Source organism: Bufo bufo, chromosome 1 (genome assembly GCF_905171765.1).
Source record: "Bufo bufo chromosome 1, aBufBuf1.1, whole genome shotgun sequence".
NCBI lineage: Eukaryota > Metazoa > Chordata > Amphibia > Anura > Bufonidae > Bufo > Bufo bufo.
In genome coordinates this window covers 682,953,938-682,967,734 of record NC_053389.1, presented here as the reverse complement: position 1 = coordinate 682,967,734, position 13,797 = coordinate 682,953,938, and the positions used below count along the sequence as shown (strand labels likewise).

The 13,797-nt window shown below is 45.3% G+C and overlaps 1 protein-coding gene across 1 annotated transcript in view; it reads left to right on the top strand.

Annotated features, from left to right (window-relative positions):
- The first annotated feature begins 13,646 nt into the window (after nucleotides 1-13,646).
- ARNT2 (aryl hydrocarbon receptor nuclear translocator 2) overlaps nucleotides 13,647-13,797 on the top strand; it is a 124,696-nt gene continuing 124,545 nt past the window's right edge. The window contains exon 1 of the mRNA XM_040414146.1: nucleotides 13,647-13,733. The gene's annotated coding sequence lies outside the window, so the exon portion shown is untranslated. The remainder of the gene's footprint in view (nucleotides 13,734-13,797) is intronic.

The window sequence follows — 13,797 nt, the reverse complement described above, 5'->3', positions numbered from 1 at the left end:
CGCGTCGAGGTCTTGCGCTTAGGGCTATTACATCCATCTGGGCCTGGTCATGTCTTCAGGTACGTCCCAGGACTCAAGTGTCTATTGAGACACCATTATAGACACTGCCATAACAGCTTCTATTTTAGGCCTATGTTATTGATCAGGCTATACAGACATACTATTGTGTGCTGTGTGTAGAATAGGCTGTGGATATTTTGGTACCAGGCATTATATATATACCGTATCTATGTTGCTGATGGTTGCCATGGATGCTGGCTGTGGATCGCACTAACATCCATGAATTTTTCTTGAGGTAATTGCAGTATATTATGTAATTCCCCATTGGGGTGTGTATACCTTATACTATACACCTCTTTGGTGCACATTGGATGTTGTGTGTCACAGCACGGACCTGGTACCGATAAGTGCTTACTAGCCTTGTGGGGATACATGATAGTCCAGTGGAATATATGCCCTTTGCTTCTCTGTAAAGTTTTTCCATCTTGCCCTTTCTCTCTCTATTTTATACATAATAAAGTGATATGAATTTGGATATATTATCTCCACTGGCTTTTTTGTTGTGACGTTGTGTGTTGCTCCAGTTGGAACGTTGTGCTGTCGATTGTAGACAGAGAGGTTTGTTGTAGGTTAACAAGGAAAATGGTTATTAACCTGGCTGACATTAGTGATGTACTAATGTCAGCTGAACATACCTATAATAGTGCCATCTCACTGCCTGCCGCTGTTATTGAGAAAAAAAATAACTTTATTTATTACTTTATAATATGCAAATGAGCCTCTAGGAGCAGGGGGGGCGTTGAAGAATAATGCCCCCATTAGTGCCCCCCAGGAAACATAATGCCCCCATTAGTTTCCCCCAGGAAGAATAAAGCCCTATTAGTGCCCCCCAGAAAGATTAATGCCCCCATTAGTGTCCACAGAAAGAATAATGCCCCCATTAGTGCCCCCACGAAGAATAATACCCAATTAGTGCCACCCAGGAAGAATAATGGCCCCATTAGTGCCCCACTTAAGAATAATGTCCCCATTAGAGTCCCCCAGAAAGAATAACGCCTCCCATTAGTTCCCCCCAGGAAGAATAATGCCCCCATTAGTGCCCCCTAAAGAATAACAGCGCCCATGAGAAATAATACCCCCATTAGTGCCCCCCAGGAAGAGAAATGCCCCCATTAGTGCCCCACAGGAAGCATAATCCCCCCATTAGTGCCCCCCAGGAAGCATAATGCCCCCATTAGTGCCCCAAGGAAGCATAATGCCCCCATTAGTGCCCCCACGAAGAATAATGCCCCCATTAGTGCCCCCAGGAAGAATAATACCCCATTAGTGCCCCCCAGGAAGAATAATGCCCCCATTAGTGCCCCACTTAAGAATAATGTCCCCCTTTAGAGTCCCCCAGGAAGGATAACGCCTCCCATTAGTTCACACCAGGAAGAATAATGCCCCATTAGTGCCCCCTAAAGAATAACGCCGCCCATGAAGAATAATGCCCCCATTAGTGCCCCCCAGGAAGAGAAATGCCCCCATAAGTACCCCCAAGGAAGCAAAATCCCCCCATTAGGGCCCCCCAGGAAGCATAATGCCCCCATTAGTGCCCCAAAGGAAGCATAATGCCCCCATTAGTGCCCCTACGAAGAATAATGTTTCCATTAGTGCCCCCAGGAAGAATAATGCCTCCATTAGTGCCCCACATAAGAATAATGTTCCCCATTAGAGTCCCCCAGGAAGGATAACGCCCCCCATTAGTTCCCCCCCAGGAAGAATAATGCCCCCATTAGTGCCGCCCTAAAGAATAACGCGGCCCAAGAAGAAAAATGCCCCAATTAGTGCCCCCCAGGATAAGAAATGCCCCCATTAGTGCCCCCCAGGAAGCTTAATCCCCTCATTAGTGCCCACCAGGAATCATAATGCCCCCATTAGTGTCCCCCAGGAAGAATAATGCCCCATTAGTGCACCCCAGAAAGAATAATGGCTCCATTAGTGCCCCCAGGAAGAATAATGCCCCCAGGAAGAATAATACCCCATTAGTGCCCCCCAGGAAGAATAATGCTCCCATTAGTGCCCCACTTAAGAATAATGTCTCCCATTAGAGTCCCCCAGGAAGGATGATGCCCCCATTAGTTCCCCCCAGGAAGAATAATGCCCCCATTAGTGCCCCCCTAAAGAAAAACACCGCCCATGAAGAATAATGCCCCCATTAGTGCCCCCCAGGAAGAGAAATGCCCCCTTTAGTGCACCCCAGGAAGCATAATTCCACCATTAGTGCCCCCCAGGAAGCATAATGCCCCCATTAGTGTCCCCCAGGAAGAATAATGCCCCATTAGTGACCTCCAGAAAGAATAATGCCCCATTAGTGCCCCTCTTAAAAATAATGTCCCCCATTAGAGTCCCCCAGGAAGAATAACTCCCCCCCATTAGTGTCGCTCAGGAAGAGTAATGCTCCCATTAGTGCCCCCCAGAAAGAATAATGCCCCATTAGTGCCCCACAGAAAGAATAATGCCCCATTAGTGCCCCACTTAAGAATAATGTCACCCATTAGAGTCCATCAGGAAGAATAACGCCCCCATTAGTACCCCCCAGGAAGAATAATGCCCCAATTAGTGCCCCCCTAAAGAATAACGCCGCCCATGAAGAATAATGCCCCCATTAGTGCCCCCCAGGAAGAGAAATGCCCCCATAAGTGCCCCCAAGGAAGCAAAATCCCCCCATTAGGGCCCCCCAGGAAGCATAATGCCCCCATTAGTGCCCCAAAGGAAGCATAATGCCCCCATTAGTGCCCCCACGAAGAATAATGTTTCCATTAGTGCCCCCAGGAAGAATAATGCCTCCATTAGTGCCCCACATAAGAATAATGTCCCCCATTAGAGTCCCCCAGGAAGGATAACGCCCCCCATTAGTTCCCCCACAGGAAGAATAATGCCCCCATTAGTGCCGCCCTAAAGAATAACGCGGCCCAAGAAGAAAAATGCCCCAATTAGTGCCCCCCAGGATAAGAAATGCCCCCATTAGTGCCCCCCAGGAAGCTTAATCCCCTCATTAGTGCCCACCAGGAATCATAATGCCCCCATTAGTGTCCCCCAGGAAGAATAATGCCCCATTAGTGCACCCCAGAAAGAATAATGCCCCCATTAGTGCCCCCAGGAAGAATAATGCCCCCAGGAAGAATAATACCCCATTAGTGCCCCCCAGGAAGAATAATGCTCCCATTAGTGCCCCACTTAAGAATAATGTCTCCCATTAGAGTCCCCCAGGAAGGATGATGCCCCCATTAGTTCCCCCCAGGAAGAATAATGCCCCCATTAGTGCCCCCCTAAAGAAAAACACCGCCCATGAAGAATAATGCCCCCATTAGTGTCCCCAGGAAGAGAAATGCCCCCATTAGTGCCCCCCAGTAAGCATAATGCCCCCATTAATGCACCCCAGGAAGAATAATGCCCCATTAGTGCCCCCCAGGAAGAATAATGCCCCATTAGTGCCGCTAAGAAGAGGAATGCCCCCATTAGTGCCCCCCAGTAAGAATAATGCCTCCAGTTGCGCCGCCAGGAAGAATAATGCCCCCATTAGTGTAACTACGAAGAATAATGCCCCCATTAGTACCCCCTAGGAAGAATAATGCTTCCATTAGTGTCCCCAGGAAGAATAATGCCCCCATTAGTGCCCCCAGGAAGAATAATGCCCCCATTAGTGCCCACCAGGAAGAATAATGCCCTCATTAGTGCCCCGCTTAAGAATAATGTCCCCCATTAGTGTCCCCCAGGAAGAATACCCCCCCATGAAGAATAATGCCCCCATTAGTGCCCCCCCAGGAAGCATAATGCCCCCATTAGTGCCCCCAAGGAAGCATAATGCCCCCATTAGTGCCCCCAGGAAGAATAATGCCCCCATTAGTGTCCCCAGGAAGAATAATGCCCCCATTAGTGCCCACCAGGAAGAATAATGCCCCCATTAGTGCCCCACTTAAGAATAATGCACCCATTAGTGCCCCCAGGTAGAATAATGCCCCTATTAGTGTCCCTAGGAAGAATAATGCCCCCATTAGTGCCCACCAGGAAGAATAATGCCCCCATTAGTGCCCACCAGGAAGAATAATGCCTTCATTAGTGCCCCGCTTAAGAATAATGTCCCCCATTAGAGTCCCCCAGGAAGAATAACCCCCCCATGAAGAATAATGCCCGCATTAGTGCCCCCAGGAAGCTTAATGCCCCCATTAGTGCCCCCAAGAAAGCATAATGCCCCCATTAGTGTCCCCAGAAAGAATAATGCCCCCATTAGTGTCCCCAGAAAGAATAATGCCCCATTAGTGCCCCCCAGGAAGAAAAATGCCCCATTAGTTTCACCTTTAAAAATAATGACTCCCATTAGAGTCCCCCAGGAAGAATAACGCCCCCCCATTAGTGTCCACCAGGAAGAATAATGCCTCCATTAGTGCCCCCCATGAAGAATATTGCCCTTATTAGTGCTCCCAGGAAGAATAATGTCCCTATTATTGCTCCCCTTAAGAATCATGCCCCCATTAGTGTCCCCAGAAAGAATAATGCCCCCATTAGTGTCCCCAGAAAGAATAATGCCCCCATTATGGTCCCCAGAAAGAATAATGCCCCCATTAGTGTCCCCAGGAAGAATAATGCCCCCATTAGAGTCCCCAGGAAGAATAGTGCCTTCAGTTGTGCACCCAGGAAGAATAATGCCCCCATTAGTGCCGCTAAGAAGAAGAATGCCCCCATTAGTGCCCCCCAGTAAGAATAATGCCTCCAGTTGTGCACCCAGGAAGAATAATGCCCCCATTAGTGCCGCTAAGAAGAAGAATGCCCCCATTAGTGCCCCCCAGGAAGAATAATGCTTCTATTAGTGTCCCCAGGAAAAATAATGCCCCCATTAGTGTCCCTAAGAAGAATAATGCCCCTATTAGTGCCCCCCAGGAAGAATAATGCCCCCATTAGTGCCCCCAGGAAGAATAATGCCCCCATTAGTGTCCCCAGGAAGAATTATGCCCCCATTAGTGCCCACCAGGAAGAATAATGCCCTCATTAGTGCCCTGCTTAAGAACAATGTCCCCCAGGAAGAATAACCCCCCCATAAAGAATAATGCCCCCATTAGTGCCCCCCAGGAAGCATAATGCCCCCATTAGTGCCCCCAAAAAAGCATAATGCCCCCATTAGTTTCCCCAGGAAGAATAATGCCCCCATTAGTGCCCCCAGGAAGAGAAATGCCCCCATTAGTGCCTCCCAGGAAGCATAATTCCCCCATTAGTGCCCCCAGGTAGAATAATGCCCCCATAAGTGACCCCAGGAAGAATAATGACCCCATTCGTGCCCCTAAGAAGAATAAGGCCCCCATCAGTGTCTCTAAGAAGAAGAATGTCCCCATTAGTGCCCCCCAGGAAGCATAATGCTTCCATTAGTGTCTTCAGGAAGAATGATGCCCCCATTAGTGCCCCCAGGAAGTATAATGCCCTCAGAAAGAATAATTCCCCAATTAGTGTCCCCAGGAAGAATAATGCCCCCATTAGTGCCCCGCTTAAGAATAATGTCCCCCATTAGAGTGCCCCGCTTAAGAATAATGTCCCCTATGAAGAATAATGCCCACTTTAGTGCCCCCAAGGAAGCATAATGCCCCCATTAGTGTCCCCAGGAAGAATAATGCCCCCATTAGTGCCCCCAGGAAGAATAATACCCCATTAGTGCCCCCCAGGAAGAATAATGCCCCCATTAGTTCCCCACTTAAGAATAATGCCCCCATTAGTGCCCCCAGGTAGAATAATGCCCCTATTAGTGTCCCTAGGAAGAATAATGCCCCCATTAGTGCCCACCAGGAAGAATAATGCCCCCATTAGTGCCCACCAGGAAGAATATTGCCTTCATTAGTGCCCTGCTTAAGAATAATGTCCCCCATTAGAGTCCCCCAGAAAGAATAACCCCCACATGAAGAATAATGCCCCCATTAGTGCCCCCCAGGAAGCATAATGCTCCCATTAGTGCCCCCAAGGAAGCATAATGCCCCCATTAGTGCCCTCCAGAAAGAATAATGCCCTTATTAGTGCTCCCAGGAAGAATAATGTCCCTATTAATGCTCCCCTTAAGAATTATCCCCCCATTAGTGCTCCTCAGGAAGCATAATGCCCCCATTAGTGCCTCCAGGAAGAATAATGCCCCATTAGTGCCCACCAGGAAGAATAATGCCCTCATTAGTGCCCCGCTTAAGAATAATGTCCCCCAATAGTGTCCCCCAGGAAGAATAATCCCCCCCATGAAGAATAATGCCCCCATTAGTGCCCCCCAGGAAGCATAATGCCCCCATTAGTGCCCCCAAGGAAGCATAATGCCCCCATTAGTGCCCCCAGGAAGAATAATACCCCATTAGTACCCTCCAGGAAGAATAATGCCCCCATTAGTGCCCCACTTAAGAATAATGTCCCCCATTAGAGTCCCCCAGGAAGAATAACGCCCCCCATTAGTTTCCCCCAGGAAGAATAATGCCCCCATTAGTGCCCCCGTAAAGAATAACACCGCCTATGAAGAATAATGTGCCCACTAGTGCCCCCCAGGAAGAGAAATGCCCACATTAGTGCCCCCCAGGAAGAATAATGCCCCATTAGTTCCCCCCTTAAGAATAATGTCCCCCATTAGAGTCCCCCAGGAAGAATAATGCCCCCCCATTAGTGTCCCTCAGGAAGAATAATGCCCCCATTAGTGCCCCCCAGAAAGAATAATGCCCTTATTAGTGCTTCCAGGAAGAATAATGTCCCTATTAATGCTGTCCTTAAGTATAATGCCCCCATTAGTGCCCCCAGGAAGAATAATGCCCATTAGTGCCCCCCAGGAAGAATAATGCCATTAGTGCCCCCCTTAAGAATAATGCCCCCCATTAGTTCCCCCTTCTCTGCTTCTGCCCAAAAAAAAAAAAAGCACTCACCTCCTCTATTTGCTCGCGCTGTGGTGAACGCTCACTGCTGACGGAAAGCTCAGGACAGGACCTGCTCTCCAGCGTGATGACATCTGGCAGGTCCTGTCCTCTAGTTAGCAGCCGAGCAAATGGAGGAGGTGAGTGATTATTATTTTTTTATTAACACAAGGGGGGGAAAGGGTTGGAAAGGTAAAGGCTGCACTAATGAGCGCTCCGCAATGGAAGCAGGCCTTGTAGGAAAAGCAGGCCTTGTAGGAAAATACCGGCAATTAACATTGCTGATAGAAAAAAGTTACCGGCATCGGCAGGGCCACTAAAATACCGGCCTTGCCGGCACGATACCGGCCGGGTGGTAACCCTAAGGCCATGGTTATAAGGGAAAATAATAGCAATCTTAATACATAATGCTTAGTAAAATAAGGCTGGAGGGGTTAAAAAATAAAAAACAATTAACTCACCTCATCCTGTTGTTTGCGCAGCCGGCATCTTCTTCTTCTTTCAAGACCTGCAAAAGGACCTTTGATGACGTAATCGCTCTCACCACGTGGTGAGCGCGGTGATATCAGCGCAGGTCCTGCTGAATGAAGATAGAAGATCCATGTGATGAGCGCGATGACGTCATCAAAGGTCCTTTTGCAGGTCCTGAAAGAAGAAGAAAGAAGACGATGCCGGCTGTGCGATCAAGTGGATGAGGTGAGTAAATTGTTTTTATTTTTTAACCCCTCAAGCAACATTTTAGTAAGCATTCTGTATTAAGAATGCTATTATTTTCCTTTATAACCATGTTATAAGGGAAAATAACACAGTAAATTGACTTTAATCAATTTACTAACATCATCTCTTAGCAACCATGCGTGAAAATCGCATTGCATTCGCACTTGCTTGTGGATGCGATTTTCACGCAGACTCATTCATTTCTATGGGGCCTGCGCATTGCACCCGCACTGAATTCTCGCCCGTGTGAAAGGGGCCTAATTGTGCTGCACTGTGATAATGTGTTTGCCCAGCCTTCAACATGGGGCCACTTAGTTTTTCCAGGGACACCTTATATTTCCATTCCACCCTTACCCTAAACCAAGTAATCAACCTCTAAGACCAGGCATGGATCCGGTTGTTAACATTACAACTGGATTGGAGAACCGTGTTACCGGCTGAGTACCGATCCGGTGCTCTGGCGGTGGCAGGGCAGCTGGAGATGTTCGCTTCCATTGCTTCGCGCGCCACTGATAGTTTAGCTCCTTAGTTGGGTGGTGTGTGTGTGTGTAGTGTATTTATGTATGTGTACCATGTATATGGTGTATTTATGTATGTGTACCATGTATATGGTGTATTTATGTATGTGTACCATGTATATGGTGTATTTATGTATGTGTACCATGTATATGGTGTATTTATGTATGTGTACCATGTATATGGTGTATTTATGTATGTGTACCATGTATATGGTGTATTTATGTATATGGTGTATTTATGTATTAATACCATGTATATGGTGTATTTATGTATGAATACCATGTATATGGTGTATTTATGTATTAATACCATGTATATGGTGTATTTATGTATGAATACCATGTATATGGTGTATTTATGTATTAATACCATGTATATGGTGTATTTATGTATGTGTGAGAAATCACAGTAGTATTAATGCATATTATGTATTATGTAGGTATATAAACTGTAAATCACTGAAGAATTAAACCTACTTAAAACTTAACTTTTATACAGGATATTCATTAAAATAAGTCTCAAAATTTGATATATGTTGTAGATGACTGCAAATAGTTATCTACCGGAGTTTTTTAGGGTACATAACACCTTAAACATACGATGATGTTTATTATTACACTGAATTGTTTGTAACCACTCACGGTTTGATGTACAATATCTTCAGATGTCTGTAATGAGTCCAGGGTCTCAGGTCAAATAGATGCGATAAGTGGTTCCTTTGTCCAGGCTGTAGACTTGGGTTGTAGACTTGTCCACTGTAGGAAATGGTCCAAAGGTTAAGATGAAGGGGGGGGGGGGGGGAGGTAATATCCCTATAGTTCTATATAGTCCTACCTAAAAGTGGAGAGGTCTCCCGCCTAAATGCGGGAGAATCACCCCCTAGAAGAGCGACCCCACTCGTCGGTGGCTGACCCTAGAGACCCTAAACAAATTCCAGACGCGTTTCCTCTGTCCAAAATATTATGGCAGATTCATCAGGGGATAGGCGGATGAAAGTGTAGCCTGATAGCTCAAAGCTGGATAACTTGCTGGTACTCCAAATGTTGATATGCAGACCAGAACAATGTCTGGAATCTGCTACCTAAAATACCCTTAGTGATTAGGCAGAAGTCCACACAGGTGTGTAACTTACTGTGGTCCGATCGCGTGCGTTCCACCTTCATGCCGCCAACCCGGAAAAGAACATCCGCCGGAAAGTTTTCAAAGAAAATGACCTAGGGGAGAGTCTAAGACTGGGTATTCCATTGGAGGATATTCCCTTGGCGAAAACAATGACGGATCTCCTAATAGAAGGGGAAAAGAGACCTGGAGAGGGTCCATTTACTGATCTTAAACCAAAAAGTACAAAATCTCCCCCTCAAATGGAGACAAACAGTATAGATCTGTTTCTCAACATAGTCACCAAGGAATTGGATAGACTAGAAGAAAAACAAAGTAGGGGTAATAAAATATCTAATTTGGAAAAAAGTGAAATAGAAGCTATGATTAGAGTTGAAACGGATCATAACATTACAATAAAATCCTCTGATAAAGGAGGAAACTTGGTGGTAATGGACCACCACGAATACAAACAAATGTGTTATGCTATCCTCAATAACGATAAAGGATATAATATACTTAGGACAGACCCTACACTCAGTTTTTATACTGATTTGGAAACTCTACTTCTGGAGGCCTTTGAGGAGAAACTAGTGTCTAGTGATGAGATTAAGTTTATGTTAAAACCACACCCACAGATTCCAACATTTTATACTATACCAAAGATGCATAAGGGTTTAACCCCGTTGAAGGGCCGCCCAATAGTGGCAGGGATAAACTCTCTAACACAAAATGTAGGCATATACATTGACAGGATTTTGAGATCTTTTGTTACGGCACTTCCGTCATATATCAGAGATACCTCCGACTTACTAACCAAAATTGATGGATTACATCTGGAGGAGGGTATTTTCCTGGCGTCCATAGATGTAGAAGCACTCTACAGCAATATTCCCCATGATCTGGGTTTGTGTGCAGTGAATCATTTCTTGAAGAGTTGGGGTACTCAATTTACAGCACATAATCGTTTGGTACTCAAACTTAGGGATTTTGTCCTACGACACAATTATTTTTTATTTGACTCCAAGTTCTTCCACCAGCTCAGAGGCACAGCAATGGGAAGCGCCTGTGCCCCCACTTATGCTAATTTGTTCCTGGGCTGGTGGGAGGACACGGTGGTTTTCACCGAGGAGAGTGTCTGGACACCAAGGATAGCCTTCTGGGGCCGCTATATCGATGATATACTGATATTTTGGGGCGGCCCCAGAGGGCTATTCTCTGCTTTCCTGGCTGATTTAAACAACAACCAGATTGGCATGCACTTTACCTCTGAGATAAGAGACAAGGGCCTGGCTTTTTTGGATTTGTACATCACTTTAACCAACGGTATCATTAAAACTAAGACATATAGGAAACCCACGGCAACCAACAACTTGCTAAGATGGGAAAGTCATCACCCCTTTAATCAAAAATGTGGTATTCCAAAGGGTCAATACCTGCGTATTCGCAGAAATTGAAGTACAAAGAATGATTTTTATGATCAGGCCAGAGACCTAAAAACTAGATTCAATCAGAGAGTTTACCCAGATCGTCCCCTTCATAGAGCCTTCAAATCGGCTGAAAATGCAGAAAGAACGAAGTTGTTGATTCCTAAGAAGGGGAAAAAATAAGAAACAGATCCAATGTTCCGAATAGTGGGAACCTTTGACAATTGTAAAAGGGAAGTCAGGGATATCCTGAAAAAATATTGAGAAATGCTACGTTTGGATCCGGATGTGAGGGCCATTACATATAGGAAAGGGAGGTCATTGGGGGACAGGTTCATCCATAGCCACTATACACCTATCAAGAAATCAGGCACGTGGTTAGATAGAAGACCCCTTGGTCATAGCTTGTCCCTACATTTGTCAAACCAAAACCTTCACTAGCAACACAACAAATAAAACATTCACTATCAGAGATTTTGCTAACTGCAAAACTACAGGAGTTGTGTATTTGGGTAGCTGTACCTGCGGACTTCAGTACGTGGGAAAAACTAAAAGAGAATTAAGAAGAAGGATTGGGGACCATCTGGGAGACATAAGGAATAAAAGAGACACCGCTATCTCTAGACATATACAACTCTTCCATGATGGAAATGAAAAGGCATTGAGGTTTTGTTTTGTTGAAGTCGTGCGTCCCTCCCCAAGAGGTGGAGATTTAAACAGGAGGATATTACAGAAAGAGGCAGAGACTAAAAACTGTGAGCCCACTGGGCCTCAATGAGATGCTGTCCTCGGGTGTTTTATCTGATCCCTCAGTGCATCAATGTTTTCTTGAATTAAAGACATAGTGTATTAAGTATATCTTGACCTGTCAGAATGAATAATAAGTATCAGACCGAGAAAGGTCTAACAAGTGTAATCAACTTTTGGTGAATAAGGGTATCAAGATAGGTTATTTTGTGATTTTGAGAAACCAATATCCCTATCCCTGGAAGCACCTCTTCCCCATATATATGTATTAAGACAGCGGAAACTCCATTTCTAATATACCCTAATATTTATTTTATATTGAGAACTTTGGCTTTTGCTGTAGTAACAGTGTCTGGATGGCGTAGTACGGTATTAATTATTACTGAATACAAATCATAATCCAGTGTCACATAATCTCTGTGGCCTCTTTATTATCAATGGATAATGTAATAATATGGATAGAAATAAACATATATACGCATGCGCAGGGGAGACTTAGCCTAACCTTATCTGAACGAGCGGCGCAGGCGGGGAGTATATTATTGTAGCGCCTGCGCTCTGGCATGCGCTCCACGTGCGTTCCACCGATGACATTATGCATACGCACTTCCGGTGGACGCACTTCCGGACGCACTTTTTTTACGTCAGTGCGGTTCACAGCGCCATTCCGGCGGATGTTCTTTTCCGGGTTGGCGGCATGAAGGTGGAACGCACGCGATCGGACCACAGTAAGTTACACACCTGTGTGGACTTCTGCCTAATCACTAAGGGTATTTTAGGTAGCAGATTCCAGACATTGTTCTGGTCTGCATATCAACATTGGAGCACCAGCAAGTTATCCAGCTTTGAGCTATCAGGCTACACTTTCATCCGCCTATCCCCTGATGAATCTGCCATAATATTTTGGAAAGAGGAAACGCGTCTGGAATTTGTTTATTTGGAGCTATCTACTTAAGGCAAGTTGTCTCAAGGGTCAGCCACCGATAAGTGGGGTCGCTCTTCTAGGGGGTGATTCTCCCGCATTTAGGCGGGAGACCTCTCCGCTTTTAGGTAGGGCTATATAGAACTATAGGGATATTACCCCCCCCCCATCTTAACCTTTGGACCATTTCCTACAGTGGACAAGTCTACAACCCAAGTCTACAGCCTGGACAAAGGAACCACTTATCGCATCTATTTGACCTGAGACCCTGGACTCATTACAGACATCTGAAGATATTGTACATCAAACCCTGAGTGGTTACAAACAATTCAGTGTAATAATAAACATCATCGTATGTTTAAGGTGTTATGTACCTTAAAAAAAACTCCGGTAGATAACTATTTGCAGTCATCTACAACATATATCAAATTTTGTGGGACTTATTTTAATGAATATCCTATATAAAAGTTAAGTTTTAAGTAGGTTTAATTCTTCAGTGATTTATAGTATTTATGTATTTGTGCCATGTATATGGTGTATTTATGTATGTGTACCATGTATATGGTGTATTTATGTATGAATACCATGTATATGGTGTATTTATGTATGAATACCATGTATATGGTGTATTTATGTATGTGTACCATGTATATGGTGTATTTATGTATGTGTACCATGTATATGGTGTATTTATTGTACCATGTATATGGTGTATTTATGTATGTGTACCATGTATATGGTGTATTTATGTATGAATACCATGTATATGGTGTATTTATATATGTGTACCATGTATATGGTGTATTTATGTATGTGTACCATGTATATGGTGTATTTATGTATGTGTACCATGTATATGGTGTATTTATGTATGTGTACCATGTATATGGTGTATTTATATGTGTGAGTACCATGTATATTGTATATTTATATGTGTGCTGCATATATATGGTGTAGGTATATGTAAACATGTGAATCCCACCCCTGCCTGTGGCCCCTCGTCCTCATGTACTGCACTAGACCTGCCCCTCAGACATAACGGCTACTTTCCCTCCGTCACACAGACTTGCAGTTTCGTTTCCCACCACTAGATGGCACTAGAGCAGAGCGCTATTGTCCCCGCGCGTCGCTGGCATAATAGAAGTGTAATCGCCTGTAAGTAAATGACACGGTATACGTGTAAAGTATTTTGCTCCTTGCCTCCCCCCTGTCCCTCGGGGTTGCTATAGAAACGCCCCCTACCTGGGAAGGCACTCACTTGTTGCTATGGTAACACCGCAGTTTCTCCCCCTCCTGATTGCCCCCAGTACGGAGATTCGCAGCTCTCGCGGTATCTCTCCTGTCAGCTCCGGACACCGGCCGCACAAAGGAACCGGACACTGGGGAGGGGGAGGCGGCGCCGTGAGTATCCGAGCCCCGTTATCTGTCGTGTCCCCTCATCCACCGCTGTGCCCTTGTCCCGGGC